The 18,947-nt window shown below is 39.5% G+C and overlaps 1 protein-coding gene across 3 annotated transcripts in view; it reads right to left on the bottom strand.

Annotated features, from left to right (window-relative positions):
- Positions 1–18,947, bottom strand: part of SSH2 (slingshot protein phosphatase 2) — a 229,450-nt gene that overhangs the window by 147,916 nt on the left and 62,587 nt on the right. The gene's annotated exons all lie outside the window — the stretch shown is intronic.

The raw sequence follows: 18,947 nt of genomic DNA, 5'->3' as shown, positions 1-18,947 counted from the left end.
TTCTGGCTTTGGGAAAGTCAACCTGGCTCCAATTCTGCCTGATGATCACAGTGGGATCTAGATTGGCCATACTTACCATACCAATAAAATGGGCTAATCTTGACTACCTAATCACATCTGCAAAATGACTGCAACCATATCACGCTGGTGTGTTGGCACTAATGGTGAGCTGAAATTTCTACTTATGAAATCAAACAGTTTGGGACATCAGTGAGACCACTCTCTTTCCCCTAAAGGGCAATTTCTATCAGGTTTCCTCGGAAACTCTTAAAAAGTGCCATGGTATCATTGTGAAAAAATTAAATACTTTAGTTCTACTCCACTGAAATTTAAAGCGAAAAATGTTTTCTAGACAGATGAAACACAGATTATAAATAATAAAATCTATGCATTATATAAAAATAAACTGACTTGGTGGGGAGGTTCAAACAGACATGACTTCAAGACATTTCATGTGATATATTAAAATAAACAATAGTTTAAATATTTTAAAGGGACATTAGGAATGCTGCACTTTGCATTTTGAACACATATGATTACAAAATCACAGTAGAGTTCATCAACAACAGTCAGATGAACAAAACAGCTCTTCCTCTGTTTCTCTTATGTATGTGGAAAACTGTCCCAGTGATCTCCTCCCCAAACGTGACCCCGCACCCTGTCTTCTCATCTGAACTTTACACATGGTCACTCTTAAGCCAACCTCTGGCTGGGGAAGGATGGTACCCTCTGATTGGCTGCTACATGAAACAACAAACAAACCTTTATTTTCAACAACAAATGACCTCTTTATTTTTCTATTTAAGCCAGTTTCTGTTGTTCTCAACCAAGATTCCTGACAAATACATTACGAACCATATTTTCCCATGTGGACCATCAAGGAGAGGTAAGAGAAGGAAAAACCTTTTATTTCTATTCTAAAGGTAGAAAAATTAAAGCATCAACAGGTGAAAATGATAGATCACTACTGTGCTTTGCCTATGAGAATATATTGTCCCTCACATAAGCTGGGGAGTCCAGCACAGGTATTGAAGACTGTAATAATTTACACACACACATGCAGCTGCAAATCAGACCGTGCGATCTGTCCTTAAACCATTTCTTCCTACCTGTCTGGTTTCTCTGTTTTCAGATAGCAAGGCCCGGTTACAGAGATTCCATCCTTGTCCTGGCCACATAAGAGAAATTGTCATGGGTAAGGCTAGAGTGTTTACATAGTGTCTGAGTTTTAAACACCTATCATTATAGACTTTGTCCTGCCACATAATATGAAACAAGGCAACTATAATTTGGTCAGAGGTCACAGCCCTAAAAGCAGATTTAGTTTCTGTAGGGTAAACTAGGAAATGGCTTCCCTGGTGGCTTGGTGGTAAAAAATTTGCCTGCCAATGCAGAAGATACAGGTTCGATCCCTGGGAAGATCCCCTGGAGAAGCAAATGGCAACCCACTCCAGTATTCATGCCTGGAAAATCCCATGGACAGAAAAGCCTGGAAGGCTACAGGTCACAAAGTCAGATAAGACTTAGCGACAAAACACCACCACCACCAGGAAACACTGTTGTTTACTTTTAGCCTTGTAGCTTAATGCTTAACTAATAGTAACTATGTATACTAAATAGTTTAATAATCTCATTCTGTGGACATTAGTGTTTTTAGATGGCATACTTAAAGATCTTTTCACCTGAATCATTTACATTTTTAAAAAATATTTCCTTATTTGGCTGTGCCAGGTCTTTGTTGCAGCATGTGGGATCTAGTTCCCTGACCAGGGACCAAACTCTGGCCCCTGCATTAGGAATGCAGAGTCTTAGACCACCAGAGAAGTCCCAGAAAATTTTAATACAGAAAAATATATTCCAAACAATTATTAAGTTAGACGGACTACAATAACACAGCATCAAAATCTCAGTGACTTAAAACAGTAAGTTTCTCATTTGTGCTACATGTCCATCTTAGGTTGGTGGAGATTTTGCTCCATGTTACCCTCTCTTATCTGGAACATGACTAGTCATTATGGCAAGGAGAACTGAATATAATGAGTTAAGCATCATCTCTTCAAGGCTTCCATCCAGAAGAGACAAGAGTCACATATTTCATTTGCCAAAGCAGTCACAAGACCATGCCCAACTTTCAAGGAAGTATAATCCTACCATTATCCAGAGTAAGGAGACCCAGAAATATTGGCAAACACAAATGATTACTACAATAATACAAGAATTATACACACAATTATACCACAATTATACAAGAAGAAATGTGATTTAAGGAAAACAATAAAGCTAGTGGTTCATGTAACTGGTAAATCCAAGAAGAATTAAAAAATTGCAATGATGTTATTAGGTCTCTACTCTCCCTCTCTCGTTGGGCTCTGCCTGCTTCCTCTTCTTATGCTGACTATCTCTATGTGGCAGTAAGATGACCACCTTCCATACCAAGCATATATCATTCACTTAAGCAGAGAGTCCAAAAAACAGAACTTAAACTTTTTGCCCCCAGCATCCATATCTCTCTCAACATGACTGTAATTGACCCTGTGTGGACCAATCATGGTATCCAGGGAAAAGGGGTACTTTGACCAGTCTGACATGGTGTATGGGCATATGGCCATCCCAGTGGTAGAAAAGCAGGGCCAAGTGATTGTCAGCCCCACTAGAATCACATGGAGTAGAGCATATAGGCTCCCAGAAGGAAAGCAGACCATACCAAAAACGTAGCAGCTATATACCTAGAGGATTCTGTTATTTCATTTCCTCCATCGTTCCCCTCAACTCTGATGATGTGTGAGATTAAATTCTATAAACATAAATTCATGTGGTCCTGGCTTACTTACTACAAATTGTTGCTGATGTTAAGCCAGGTCAGCTGCAAGCACACACTAGGGAATATATATAGGAAAATTCTGGGACAAAATTTCTTTATTTTGCATAAAGCTCTTCTGAGTACAAATCTAAGTAGTTAACAAGAAAATTTCATCTTACAGAACCAATGCAAGGGATGACTTCTAAGAATCATTCATTTTCCAAATGAATGAATGAATGATTTTCCAAATGAATGGTAACATGCCAACTTGATTACTACGCTTAAAAGAGTAATAACTTCGCAAGGTCAGAGAGAACATGCAGTCATGCTGGGTTTGAACCCAGCTCTGCCCTTGGCAGAAGCAGAAGGTGAGATGGTAACAGGCATCTAACTACAAGCTTTACAGGGCAGCGCTTTCTGAGCTTGTTTACAGATGTACCTTAAGCAGCTATAGTAGTGTATGATGCATACTAACTGGTTGATGAAGAGGAGTGAGGATTAAGTTCCTTTTCCTATTTTAAATAACAGTCAACACATAAACTTTACTTTCCCACATAGTCATTCTTCTAAAATTCAGGTAAACAAATTTCTACAGGAATTAAATGTTCAGTCCCCGGGAAGTTCCAGGTAACACACACTGTGACGTGCTACATTCCTCAATAGAGCTTTTTAAAGCTGGACAGGAAAACACAAAGCAATGAAAGAAAAACAAAAACATAATGAATGAGTACATTAAAAAACCAACAGCTACAGAATCTATATGTGAACATTTTTTAGATCACCACACCACGTTAGGTTTTAATAGTAATGCTACATAACACATTAGTTAATCATTTTAAAGAAGGTAGTTACATATGGTAGAACCTCTGTTTATCTTCCTGCAACAGCTAGGGAAAGCCCTATTTTTGGTCAACTCCTTCCTCACCCAGTACTTTCTCAGCTGCCAGAACAATTTAGCTAATACTTTTGGGTCTTTCCTTAGAGCACAGAGAGACAGAAAAGGCAGCTATGCAGGGGGAGACATCATGTTAGACAAGAGAAAGAACAAGACACAAAGCTCACTTTTATTTTAAAAAATGAATTATCCACCATCTGTGAACCATCTCACCACAGGAAGTCTCTGACAAATTCAGTAAGTAAACTTGATTGCAGGGAACTCTCATTGACTACATAAGAAACTTTTAATTTTTCCCTCTGTAGCATTTGGCAGCAAAACTCCCTTTAAAATTCTGCCTTCCTATGTTCTCAAGATAGAAGACAAATTTAAACACAAAAAGACTTTTTAGGCAGACTGAATCCACTGCAAACTTTTAGAATAGACTCCCACCTACCCAAACTTCCCAGGGCTCCTAAAAAACAGCATGCTTTAGCCCTTCTGCCTAGTTCCACAAAATAAATCGAAGGCAGAAATGTGTAATTTTAGAGAACAGGCAATGATAACAAAAGTCAGGCAATGAGAATTTCTATAATCACATGATGTGGCAAACTTTAAAGTAGAAGAGAAAACACATTTTCTGGGCACTGATTTCTTTGAAAACATTAAATTGGAAGCCTCCAGTTTCCAGGCCTAGAATTACATCTCATTGAATGAAGAAATCAGTGGCATTTAAAGCTTTTGTGAAGTTGGAGTAATCTATTTTGGAAAAGCAGTTTTAGAGGAGACATTATTAACATTTCAAATACTGTCAACAATTAACCTTGATCAACCTGAAGTTTTGCTCAGTTGTATAATTATACATGTTAGTTACCTAGTATTGTGGGAAACAAAGAGATAACGGGTGTTTCCAAGCAACAACTACATTCTATTGATTTCCTGCAAGTGTTAGAAACCTTTCAAAAGCCAGCTTCAAAGTAAAACCATAGCTAGGGTTAGAGCAAGCTACCAGTCCTCAGCTTTCATTTCTATCTCCAAGCGACATTTGTGAAATTAAACATTAGGCGTGATGTTTCTCTACCAGTTGACTAGGCTAGATGACGACATCTCAGCAGTGTTGGCTAGACAAGCCCATTTGCGACTGCTGGATGGAAAGCTACTCCATGGGCCACCAAGAATGGGTGGTTCTCAGAGCAGCAGTTAAACCCTTCATGAGATTATCAGACTGCAAGAGTGGCTAACACTTAATAAAGGTTTACAGGGTTCCCAACCTTAATCTAAGTGTTTCACAGACATTATCTCATTCAATCTTCAAAATTACCCCAGGGGGCAGAAATACTCTTTATTACCTCCATTCTCTGGATGAAGAAATTGAGACTTAGAGAAGGAAAGAAACTTATCTAGTCACACACTCTTCACTACCACACCATACTGCCTTTCTGTCAACTTCCCTCTTCTTAAGAGTGTGCATGCCTGTTCAGTCTTTAAGTTGTATCCAACTCTTTGAGACCCCATGAACTGCAGCCTGCCAGGCTCCCCCTGTCCATGGGATTCTCCAGGCAAGAATACTGGAGTGGGTTGCCATTTCCTCCTCCAGGGGGGTCTTCCCAATATAGGGATCAAACTGGGAAGCCTTCTTATTAAGAGCACTGTCGCCCAACGAACACACACACACACACACACACACACACACACACACACACACACCCCAACTGTCTATGGTTAAAATCAATCAATCAATCCGTTGGAAGTCCATTCTTCATAGTAAAGCCAGGTAGATCTAATGGTACCCTATTCATGCCCCCAGCTGAAAACTCTTCAAGGGTTTTTTCCTGTTTGAGTAATAAAGTCTAAGATCCTTAATTTAGTTTACAAGGCTCTGCATCATCTTGCCTGTGCTGACCTCGCCAGCATCATTTTGTATTATTTCCTCCATATTTTTTATGTTCCAACTTCACTGACCTTTTTGTGATTTCTTGAATAAGCTTCCTGACCTCTAACTATTTTCTTCCCCACTCTCTCCACACAACATTTCTCTGGTTGACTCTGACTCATCCTCCAGAGCACAATTCAAAACACCAGTTCTCCAAGGAAGCCCTCCCTTGACCACTAACCTTAAGCAGGTCAGTCTCGTCTGGCCATATTCTCACAGGATGATATGCTTTCCTCTTTTCAGAATCTATCACAATCAAAATTTATAAAATCACTGAATAATTAGCTGTTTAATCAACTTTCTCTAGGAAAAGGTAAATTTGCAAGGGAGGGACCATGTTTGTCATATGTACACTATATCCTCAGCAACCAGCACAGTGTCTTAGCACATCAGATGTACTCTGTACATATCTGTTGAAAGAATAAGTGAAAGGTAACCATATACACAGGCTTCCCTGATGACTAAGTCGGTAAAGAATCCACCTGCAATGCAGGAGACCTGGGTTCGATCCTTAGGTTGGGAAGATCCCCTGGAGAAGGGAATGGCTACCCACTCTAGTATTCTTGCCTGGAGAATTCCATGGGCAACTGCAGACGATGACTGCAGCCGTGAAATTAAAAGACGCTTGCTCTCTGGAAGAAAAGCCATGACAAATCTAGACAGCATATTAAAAAGCAGAGACATTGCTTTGCCAACAAAGGTCCGTCTAGTCAAAGCTATGGTTTTTCCAGTGGTCCACATCTTCCAGGGATGTGAGAGTTGGACCATAAGAAAGCTGAGTGCCAAAGAACCAATGCTTCTGAACTGTGGTGTTGGAGGAGACTCTTGAGAGTCCCTTGGACTGCAAGGAGATCAAGCCAGTCAATCCTAAAGGAAATCGGTCCTGAATATTCATTGGAGGGCCTGATGCTGAAGCTGAAGCTTCAATACTGTGGCCACCTCATGTGAAGAAATGACTCCTTAGAAAAGATCCTGATGCTGGGAAAGATTGAGGGCAGGAGGAGAGGGGGACGACAGAGGATGAGATGGTTGGATGGCATCATCAACTCAATGGATATGAGTTTGAGCAAGCTCTGGGAGTTGGTGATGGACAGGGAAGCCTGACATAGTGCAGTCCATGGGGTCACAAAGAATCAGACACAACTGAGCAACTGAACTTAATTAAACTGTATACACGAAACATGAAAACTAAGGTCATGCCCTTAAGGCACAGGGACCACTCAGGGAAGTGTCACTACAGCCAGTGAAGGAAATACCAAGGCCAGTTCTGCACTGCTTTTGGTGGTTTAAATAGTACAGAATAGTTCACGATAGAGGTTCAGTACCAGATCAGTGAAAACCAAGGATGGGTGAAGCAGGTGAGAGGATTAAAAGGTACAAACTACCAGTTATAAAATAAGTCAGTCATGAGGATAAAATACACGGCACAGGGAATAGTCCATGTTATAATAACTTTATATAGTGCAGAATGTATAAAATACTTAATCGCTATGTTATATATCTGAAATTAATATTCAAAGTCAACTATACTTCAATAATTTTTTTTAATTTCAAAAAAGGACAGTATGATAAAGAGTAATAAATATCTACCTTATATCTGCTTCCCAGCCAAGTTCTTCTCCCTAAAAGCAATTGCTGTTTTCCATTTTTTGTATGTTACCATATACAATCTAAGCGTATTTAAGAATCTAAATATATTCTTTTTTCACTACTGATTTGGTTTTGGGTTGTTTGTTTTACACAAATGATACACACTGCTTTGTGTCTTGGTGTTGTTGTCTTGGTCGTATCTTTTCACAATAGGAGATAACTTCACACTGGTTCATATGGAAACCCCAAGATGGACATTTTGGATATTTCTAATTTTTTGCTATTATAAATGATGTTGCAATGAATAGCTTTGAATTTCAAGTTTTATGCATACAGGAATATTTCTGGAGGATAAATCTCTCCTAGTAAAATTTCTGGAGTAAATGCTAGGGGCATTCAAAAATTTGACAGATATTTAAAATTGCCCTCAATGGTGACAATTTTAATTTACACCCCACCAACAATAAATAGCAATGTTGCTTCCCCTGTGATTCTGCCAACACAACACAATTATCAAAATTTTTTGACCTTTGCTGGTCTGAAAGGTAAAAAATGGTATTGGTTATGAAGACTGTTGAATATCTTTACATAGGTTGAAGAGCCATTGGTATATCCTTTTTTGTGAAATTCTGTTAACTACTTTTGCATGTTGTTTTGCTTGTGGTCTTTTAAAAAGTTATAGAACACATTATGTATTATAGAGATTAGATCTCTGTCATGTGTTGAAAATCTTTCTCCCAAAGTGCTGTTTGTTTACAGGATCCTTTAATGTAGAAGGTTTGACTTCTTATATTTGAATTTACTAATGTTTCTTTTAGGGTTTCTGAGTTTTGTGTCACACTTTTTAAAAAGTCTGTCCTGCTCCAAGATGATGGAAAAAGCTTCTCCTGTACGTTCTACCTTCTAAAATCGATGTTTTTATATTTAACTCTTTGTTGGGCTGTGCTGTGCTCAGCCACTCAGTCCTGGCTCCTCTGGCCCATCGGGGTTCTCCAGGCAAGAATACTGGCGTGCACTGGAGTTTCAGCTTCAGCATCAGTCCTTCCAGTAAACACCCAGGACTGATCTCCTTTAGGATGGACTGGTTGAATCTCCTTGCAGTCCAAGGGATTCTCAAGAGTCTTCTCCAACACCACAGTTCAAAACTATCAATTCTTCTGCGCTCAGCTTTCTTTATAGTCCAGCTCTCACATTCATACATGACTACAGGAAAAACCATAGCCTTGACTAGACAGACCTTTGTTGACAAAGTAATGTCTCTGCTTTTCATTTTATTTTTTTCTCTGTTTTTTAATATGCTGTCTAGGTTGGTCATAACTTTCCTTCCAAGGAGTAAGCGTCTTTTAATTTCATGGCTGCAATCACCAGTGATTTTGGAGCCCCAAAAAATAAAATCAGCCACTGTTTCCCCATCTATTTGCCATGAAGTGATGGGACCAGATGCCATGGTCTTTACCATCTGAGCCCTTTAATTCTCTGATTTGTCTATAATTTATTTTGTCATAAGAGTGAGGTAGAGATGCAACTTAACTTTTCCATTTATTTACTTTTTCACTTAACATTTCAAATATAATTTCTCACAGAATTAGTTTTCACGCTTTTCATTTTAATGGCTCCACTGAATTAATATTACCAAAGTTTACTTAACCATTCCCTCTATCCTACTACTAAACATATTCATTACTATGTTACTACATATACTTTTCATTTTAAATAATCTCTTCAGAAGAAATTTTTAAGAATTAGATTTCTGAGTCAAAGAGTTTGAGCATTATTATAACTAAACTGTCAGACTGCCAAGATCTAATCAATTTATAACCTTTAGCAATACAATCAAGTAAGAAGTATATGTGAGTATCAAGCACAAATCTTTTCCAAACAGAAAATTACACTAGGCACTATTTACATCTAAATAGTTAGGCTCATAATCCAGAATCTAAAAACTTGCATCACACTTCTACAGGAACTGACCACCCGAAGAAATGTTATTTCCTGGGAGAAAAAAGAGTAAGTGAACAAATTCTTTTGGAGCAAAGGGCAATGCAGAGGCCTCTGCTGGAAAATTCTAAGACAGTAACTTGGCAAATCAAGCATTACAACAGAGTGAGAAGAAGACTGCAGCATTTAAATTCAAGACGGTATTTCAAGACTGTTTCTCTCTGTCCTTTCCCTCCCCAGGAACGGTTTCCCTTCCTCCTACATTCTTTTCAAGCACCTTGAGGTTCGAGGCACCATCTAACACTTCTCAGCATCTTCCATGCTTGGTTCCCTAGATCAGAGCCTTCAAATTAAGTTCAAGTAAGGCCAGGAAATAAGAGGTTGATTCCAAGTGGAACACCCACCCAGGCCCATGCATGCCAAGAGGGCACTTCCTTGTGCAAGTGTATCTAGTGCAATTGCAGCAGAGATGCTCAGCTTCTTTGCATCTCTCTATCATTTGTTGAAATTCACACACTACTCGCCATCCTTGTTGCGCCCCCTTCTCTATGCTGCCTCCTAGGGCTCTTTTTAAAGAATGATTTTAGGAGGCAAACTTCTTTTGAAAAAATTATCTTACTGCTGTAATTTTTTCCTTTAGGATGCCCCTTCTAGAAACTTGGTACAGTGTCATGGTATGAATGCTGGTCAGACCAGAGAGGACAGTCATGAACCTGGGGTAGGTTTCAAGTATGCAGCAGGCATGGTGAGTAGAGCTTTCAGAATCAGACTTGAAATGTACTACTTACTAGATATGACACCAAGTAAACTTCATAACTATTTTGAACTAAAATATCACCATGTTAGAGAGGCCCTTCTTGATTATCTAAATCGCAATTCTGCCTCGTTATTATTACTATTTCCCCACTTGTATTCTTCATGGCACGATCACATTTTGAAACTGAATTCTTATTTGATTTTTATCATGTGTCTTCCCCAGTGGACTGTAAGTTCCATAAGCGTAGGGTCTGACTTGTTCATCACTGGATACTCACTTCTTAGCATGGTGACTGCCACAGAGTACACTCAAGTAAGAATAGAATATATGAGCTCAGTTTTCTTATCTCAAAACAGGGATAGATAACTACTCATATCAGAGATGTAGTATGAGATAGTACATGTAAAAACATTTAGGACAGAGTAAGGCACACAGTTAGCGCTCAACAAATGTTAGCCATTATTTCAGTTACAGTTCTCAGAAGTCATGGCCTTCATAACTTAACTTTCTTACTTGTAAAGTAAAAGGAAGAATTACTAGACCTCCCCTACCGCCAAAGCACACTAAGAAGTTACAAAAACATAAACAAAAGACATTAGGAGGAACTCAGAAGACAAGATCCACTGAGGTTAAGAATTTGTTAAGTTTACAACTCTCCCATGACATCTTAATCGGAGCCATTGCTGCTCTCTCCAAGGTTAACAGTTCTTGCCTAATAGCTCTGAAATCAGGATTTCACCCCCAGCACAGAGAGGACAGACTGGGAGAGCAAACTAAGCTGGGGAGGACTGCTTGAGCGTAACGGTGGCAGTACTCTAGAAATTCATAGAAAGACGGAAAATCAATCTGGCTATAAAGTCCAATTTCCGGTGATAAATACTATCTTACTTCCTAAAACACAAAACTTGATTGTTATTAAGCGACCTCCTCTTTCTCTACATTTCTAACAACAATATGTCTTTATAATATTCCAGATTCAGTCTTCAAATGCCCCCAAATCTGTAATCTTATAATTCCTCCCTAGGGAACTTCTATGACCCACTATTCTTTTTTTTTTTTTTTAAGACATCTTTATTTTTAGTTTTTTTAGCTTTACTAGGTCTTGGTTGCTGCTTCTGGGCTTTCTCTAGTTGCAGCGAGTAGGGGCTATTTTCCAGTTGCAGGGCGCGGGCTTCTCATTGTGGTGGTTTCTCTTGTTGCGGCGTATGGGCTCTAAAGAGTGGGATCAGTAGCTGTGGCTGGCTTAGTTGCCCTGTAGTACATGGAATCTTCTGTACTAGGGTTCAAACCCATGTCCTCTGCATTGATAGGCAAATCCTTAACCACTGGACCAACAGGGAAGTCCAAAGTACTAAAGTTTTTAAAAACATATTCATTAATTTTTATTTATTTACTTATTTGGCTGCACATGTGGACCTGTAGTTGCAGCATGTAGGATCCGGTTCCTTAACCAAGGATCAAACCTGAGAGCTCAGAGTCTTAGCTGACGAAATCTCTATGAATCACTATTCTTAACTCTGGCTGCACAAAGAACCACCTGTGGATCTTTGTAAAGAATAAAAATGTTGAGCTTATCTAAGATTCACTGAACTAGGAACTTTCTAACGTGAGATTTGATTGTCTTATTTCTGAAAAGTTCCACAGATTATTCTGCTGCAAAGCCAGAGTTAAGACTTACTATTCCATTTGCTCCTGACCTCCTAGCAGGAGAATAACATTCTATTCAAGGGTAAAGGCAATCCAGTATAAGGTTAAGAGCTCAAACAGGCAATGTCACGCAGACTTGGGTCCCAATATTAGCATGCTCACATATTTTAGGCAAGTTTATGTCTTCTCAACTTTAAATGGGAAATACTAAAAGTACTTATGCTCAGAGATTTGGATTTTAGACTACATTATAGGAAAATGACTTAGCACATCCAGCAAATAGTAAATGCTCAATAAATTGTCTCACTAACCTTTCAAAGGGCAAATTATTTTCAAGCTATAATTTTTTTCTTTAAAAGTCTGTACAATTTTATTAATGAAAAACCTACAAAGTCCTGCCATCTCCTGCTCTGCTTGTTCTCCTAAACCAAAACAAAGGGAAAATATACCTGATCAGGCCTTGGCCTCAGTTCATGGTAGCAGGCTAACAGAGCTAGAGCTTTTATTTAATTGATTATATACATCAGGCCAAGTTATTGGTTTATGCCTGCAGTTGTTTAACTGGTGCATTCTGCATATTCTCATGCCAGATGTCTCAAAAATATGTCTCTGGCCAAAAGAAGGACCAGAAACCAGACCAATACAAATCCAGCAGTGGAAAGCAAGATGTGCTGGAAGCATCATTTTCAGATTCCTTTAGCCAAGACGCAAAACTACATGCAACTTGCAAATCACTGTACCAGGTGCTATGGCAAATACTAAGATGCATAAGAAAAAGTTTCTGGTCTTTCAGTAGTCATTTTATGAATTTAAATAACATATTTTACAGGGTGCCACAAATCAGTCATGACACAGGCCAAACCAAGGATGGTGAAGAGAAGCAAAGACAGTCAGGATGCCCACTTTTTCCTCCTCCTACCCCCAGAGCTGGACTATTAACTTAATTGTACTCACAGACAAGAGTGGCATTGTCTTGACTCTGCTGAAGAGATGATGACATCAGGGGATCCTATATCTGCCTCTGCTCTCAGCACAGATAATGTGCCAGACCCAGAAACCATCTCATTTAATTCTAACAACTCTATGAGACAGGTGCTATTGTTACACCTGTTTTACAGATGGGGGAAGTAAGGCTTAGTGGAGTCACACAGCCAGTAAGAGTGACTCAACTATGATCTGGGACTCTGACTCAGGCTGTTGGGATCTTAGCCTGAACTCTTTAGAGATTACATGATGCTATATATGGAATCTAGAAAAATGGTACTGATGAACCTATTTGCAGGGCAGGGATAGAGATGCAAATGTAGAAAATGGACTTGTGGACATGGGAGGGGGGAAGAGAGGGTGGGACGAGTTGAGAGAGTAGCACTGACAATGTGCACTGCCATGTGTAAAACAGACAGCTAGTGGGAAGCTGCTGCATCGCAAAGGGGGCTCAGCTCAGTGCTCTGTGATGCCCAGAGGGGTGGGTGATGGGAGGCGGGGGGAGGCTCCAGATGGAGAGGATACATGTATACTTATGGCTGATTCATGTTGTTGTATGGCAGAAAACAACACAACATTGTAAAGCAATTATCCTCCAATTAAATTTTTTAAAAAAGATTACACAATGCTTATCCTTGATTCTGGAGTTCAGAGAGGTCATCTAAAGAGCATAGCCTGATGCCTACATCAAAATCATATGGCCAAGAAGTCAGGAGAGTGGTTATGTCTAGAGGGTGAGTAGTGATGGGAAGGAGCCACGGAGGGGGTGGTGGAGCGAGGGGAACTGGCGGAGGAGAACAGTAACACTCAGTCTCCTGATCTCGGTCCAGGTGACACAGTTTCTTAGTGTGTTTGTGAAAATTCAAGATAAACATAAAAGTACACCTTTCTGTATGTATATTTTATTTTAATAAAAATATAATTCACAAAGTGTAAAAGTGCTCTTTGATTCTTTTCTATGCCAGCTCCTAGCACTGTTGACTCAAGAAGAGCAAGGCTCAGTAGTCTCGTCGAAAACTTTACCCCTCACTGACACAGGTTTACTGAGAATTTGACCCACCTAATTTCAGTATCTTGCTTCTCTTTTTAACAGAAGCCTAGCCAAGGAATTTCACTGAATAAAAGTTGCATTCTACCTGAGGCAGCAAATGCATACAGTCAACTCTTATTATTCCACTCCATCTTACATTTTATTCACTCTTTAGATGTTACAAATGTTGTAGATTGGAGCTCTGACTGGACGTAAAAAAAAATTAGCATATCTAGAGTTAAAACAGCGGTTCTAAACCCTTCCCTAGTGGCTCAGATGGTAAAGAATCTGCCTGCAATGCAGGAGACCTGGGTTCAAACCCTGGTTGGAAAGATCCGCTGGGGAAAGGGATGGCAACCCACTCTAGTATTCTTGCCTGGAGAATTCTGTGGACAGAGGAGCCTGACAGCCTACAGTCCATTGGATTGCAGAGTCGGACATGACTGAGAGACTAACACTTTCACTTTCACAATCCTAGATTCATATTAGAATAATCCTGGGAGCCTTTAAAAAATACCAATATCAAAAAAAATAAAAAATAAAAATAAAAATAAACCAATATCTGGGTCCCACTCAGAGATCCTGGTTTAACTGGACTGAGGTAAGACCCTGTTATTAAATTATTTTAAAAGGTCACCAGATGATTCTAACATGCAGCCATGATGAGAGCCACTGAGTTAAACCATAAAGCTAATTTTTAAAAGTAGCCTTTGTACCAAAGATTACTACAAATCTGAGTTGTACACTACTGAAGCGACTTAGCAGCAGCAGCAGCAGCAGCATTTCTCTTCAAATCACTTAAGACTTTAAAAAAAGAAAAGTTGAAAATTAGTTCTCATTTGTTATTCTACGATAAAAATAGTTGAGCTATGCTTTATTCTGGAACAACAACAACAAAAATTATCATAGGAGGCTTTATACTGGCATAATGATTTGGATAAGAGTACCTCCAAGGGAAAAAAAGTAGGAATACTGTTAATGGTGAAGCTGTTTCTGCCACTAGCCACACTTTTAACCTGTTTTCTGACCAGGTGCTCTAGTCAGCAATCTCTTTGCTATGCAGCAGAAGTGAGGCAGAACAAACTCAAATCATTCTGAACTCTGGTCAGACAGCTGTTCGCTGTTGGCTAACTGGCCGTTTGAAACTCGTAATAAAACCTACATCGCCTTAGCAACGAATTTCCCTTTTTAAATTCTTTTTACATTTGTGTGTGTTGGCTAGTGAAATGGTGTCTCTGCAAGTGAGTCTGAAAAAGAAAGAAAACACACACACAGTATATGGAACTGAAAAAAAGAGGGTCAACACGAATCATCAGAAATGACCAGATGCACATGCTCGCTGGCCCACATACCATCATCACTTTCCATCCAACCAGTTTGTTATCACTGTAGCTGTATGTTTATCTACAAACATCTTGTTTGTGCTCACAATTTCTAGAGCTTTAGAAAAGTAGATTTCCTAGCAATAGCAGTTCTCCCCTCCTAAGTGTAGTTTTACTTTTTAAGCCAACAAATCATTCATTAATTTTATCATTCCATACACCATATTTTGGGCTTCCCTGGTGGCTCAGCAGTAAAGAATCCCAACTGCAATGAAGGAGACAAAGGTTCGATCCCTGGGTTGGGAAGATCCCCTGGAGAAGGAAATGGCAAGCCACTCCAGCATTCCTGCTTGGGAGATCCCAGGTACAGAAGAGCCTGGCAGGCTACAGTCCATGGGGTCAAAAAGAGTTGGACATGACTTAGCAACTAAACACCACTACCACCATGTTCTAAGACTTAAAACATACAAGAAAACTAGGATGCTTCCAAAGAAACCTGAAGATTAAGACTCCTATCTTCAAACCATAGGCTGGCTACTTATTTGAACCAGGGTTTATCTTAATGCTAGTAGCTTATTAATATTCTATAATCCTTCATTTTGAATTTAGTATTAGCCAAGTTAAATATTCTCTCTCCCAAAGCAATTCTCTTACCCCACTACATGTGAAAACCTTCATAGGTGTTGCCTCTAGAAGGGTACTGTTATATTCTGAGACACCTGCCCCCACCAGAAGAGAATGCAAACCTAGTTTAAAAATGTAAAGTATTCTAAACCAAATAGTTTTTACGTTTTAGATTTTCCTTTCTTTTCATCTGCCTTCTCCACATTCAATTCTAGAGGGTATCTTTCCTTTTCTTTCTTTAATAACAAAAGGCTAACACCTCTCTCTTTTACTGGGCTATTCAAACACAAAATGAGTTTTGATTGGACACAGGGAAAGTGCATTCCCTCCATGGATATAATATCCAAGCAAAGGAGTATCCATCCCTCTTCCTGCCTGGTGGGGTAGGGGAGGAGTCAGAAGAGCAGAGAAAGGAGAGAAAGAATTAAGTTGTATTCCTAGGAGATAAACTAACACAACAAGCATTTTCTTCACCTATAGTCTAGGGAAGAAATAACCCTACAATGGGGATGAATCCAGTTGTTTCGGCTGAAGCTCACAATCACCATAATTGGAAACCCGGGTGAGGCAGAGCTCTTTTCCTTCAAAGGCAGGAGAGCAGTAGGTTTGAGGACGGGAAACGAGGAGAACCCTCAGGGGTCTTCAGGGGCTGCTGCAGCCACCGGTACCCAATCTGCCCTCGTCCCTGTCTACATTCTTTCTTATCTGGAGCCAAAGTGAAGCTCCTGCTGCTTGGGCCAGTGTCTTCTTCCTTCACAGGGTCACTGTGCTCTAGGGCAGGCAGTCCCTCCCATTATGGAGGCTTCCAGCGAGCCTGTGCATAGCAGAGGGAGAATTAGCTGCTTCTGCTTCTACCCTGTATCTGGTTCCCTAGAGGCTGAGTGGGACCAGGGAAGGGGCAGAGGTCTCTCTATATTCCTCTCCTCTCTTTCATGAAACCCTCAGGAGATGTCAGGCAGCCAGCTCTCTTCCAAGCCCTCATCCCTTCTCTGACTCCAGCCAAATCTCCTTCCACTTACCCACAGATCTCGTCTCTTCTCCCCAGGTACTGCATTTCCATGAATACCCATGAGACTAATCCGTTGAACAGTAGATTATACATTATCCTAGAGTAAATTCTTTTTAATTTCCACTTTACTGGGGGTATAATTGACAAATAAAATTGTAAGCTATTTAAAGTGTACATTGTGGTGATTTATATATGAATACATTGTGAAACGATTCCCCTCATCTGGTTAATACTTTATATATATATATATATAAGTATTGGTGAGTATATCTATACATAAGTAATATATATGTATATATACAGGTTATATACATACACACACATTGGTGAAAACATTTAAGTTCTGCTCTTTTAGCAATTTCAATTATAAAATACAATGTTAACTACAGTCACCACGTTTTACATTCGATTCTCAGACCTTATTTACCTTGTAGCTGTATGGTTGCTCTTAGGGTAGATTTGATATTTTATGCCTAACTCCCACAGCCTTGAGACTGGGAATTTGTACATGAGAATCAATCAAGACTTGGAGAATGAATGCATCCATGCATAAGTAAAGCAATGAATATAGCTGACCAAAGTTCATATTTCTGTTATCCCAAGGTTGAGTGAAAAAGTTCTTTATCTTCTATTTTTCATTACAAGTTAACTTCTATTTCAAATAGTTACCAAGATCCCTAACATTTTCTTTGAAGAAAATCCAAAGTGGGGATTTCAGTCAGTTTGCTCTGCAAATAATTTTGCTTTTGTGTTTAAACCTTCAAATTGGGAAGAACCTTTTCAATCTCCTTTAATATGGAGAGTGGGAATGGGAAGGTGAGAAAAAAAAAAGTGTGGGAAATACTCGAACAAACAAGAGGATCCAGTACCTCCACAGGTGAAACCAGTCAAGTACATGAAACCACTTTTGCCTCTCAGAGACGCAACAAATCTGACTTAAATGACTGAAAGTTCTGGCAATAAAATCAAGTAATGGGGCAACTAAGCCCAATCGCCACAATTGACGTCAGCATGCTCTAGGGTCGTTGAACTGTGACTACCGAGCCCACGTGCCTAGAGCCCGTGCACCCTCCATAACCTGAGCAAGCCTGCTTGTAGCACCAAAGACCCAGCATAGCCAAAAGTACATAAATGAATAAATATTTTTTAAAAATCAAGCAATCCAGAGTAATCTGCAAATATATATACCCTTCTAATTTTTCCTAATAGAGAAAATTATTAAAACTAGAATCTTTTCCCCATGTGTCCAACTTCATAAAAATCTTTATGTGGACTGCCATGCACCGATCTCTGTAAGACAAAAATCAGCCAAAACAAGAAGGATTAAAAACATCCTCAGTCCAAGTGCAGAGGACCCCACTGCAGACTGAACCGAATAAATCTTGTAGGATACTACATGTACGGAGACCAGTACACGTTCCATCACTGATGATGCTGCCTGCCAATAATGCGTTCACTGACAGCTGACAGCTAAGATCTGATGTCAGCGCTGCTCCTGCTTATCACACAACACTAGGCAAAGAATATAACCTTTCCACCCTCAGTCTGTCATCTGCTACGTGTAGATAATAAATGAGTGTTCATGTGAATTCATTGTTTTCAAGTCCTAGGGAAGTGAGTTATTAGTGAGTCACAGTAACTGACTTCATGCCATTTCAGACTCTTCATCAGTGCTGAATGAAGTGCAACCAGATTAATCAACATAATGGTTGAATGACGTCTTAAACCAATGATCACCTTTACTGTGCCATGAAGGTGAAGTAAAGACAGTTTAAAGCAGACAGTACTATGCTGGCATACTTGATAGGCACAACTTTGAGAGAGAGTTTCCATTGATGAAACTTTACCAATACTTATAGAATATCTACTATGCACAATAAGCATTCTGGAATAGACAGAACCCAGATTTTATGATCGAGGTTTGTAAAACCTAGTTTGAACTATGGCTTGCAAAGGCAGTTATGCTACTGAAAGTGGTATGTAGTCAACTTAAGTCATTCTCTAACTTCAGCCTGAGTCTGTGGGTAATTTGCAATAGTTAGAAAAGTATGCTGGGGATCAGATGTTGTTCAGTGGCTAAGTCACATCCAACTCTTTGCGACTTCATGGACTGTAGCATCCCAGGCTCCAGATGAGATCAATACAGTTTACAATACCTCATGAAATGTAGTGAGATAGTTCTAAGTTTGAGATGATCTGGCTGACTCTAGGATTTATAACACTTCTTTGTCTTAACGTTATCAATAGCCAGGATATGTTAGGTCTTTGTATGTGGGGAATAAAGGTCAGGTGGCAGCACCAACACCAGCTGTCACAGGGAAAAGACCATAAAAAAATGTGAAAACCCCACAAAAACAATCACATTCCTTAGTGAAGGAGACTTACTTAAGGTTCCAGGGTACAGCACTTATCTACTTCGATAGATATGCTTTGAGGGGA

The sequence above is a fragment of the Muntiacus reevesi genome, chromosome 18, assembly GCF_963930625.1.
Source record: "Muntiacus reevesi chromosome 18, mMunRee1.1, whole genome shotgun sequence".
NCBI classification, from domain to species: Eukaryota; Metazoa; Chordata; class Mammalia; order Artiodactyla; family Cervidae; genus Muntiacus; species Muntiacus reevesi.
Note: the sequence above shows the minus strand (reverse complement) of the source record. Positions and strands in the feature narration are given on the sequence as shown.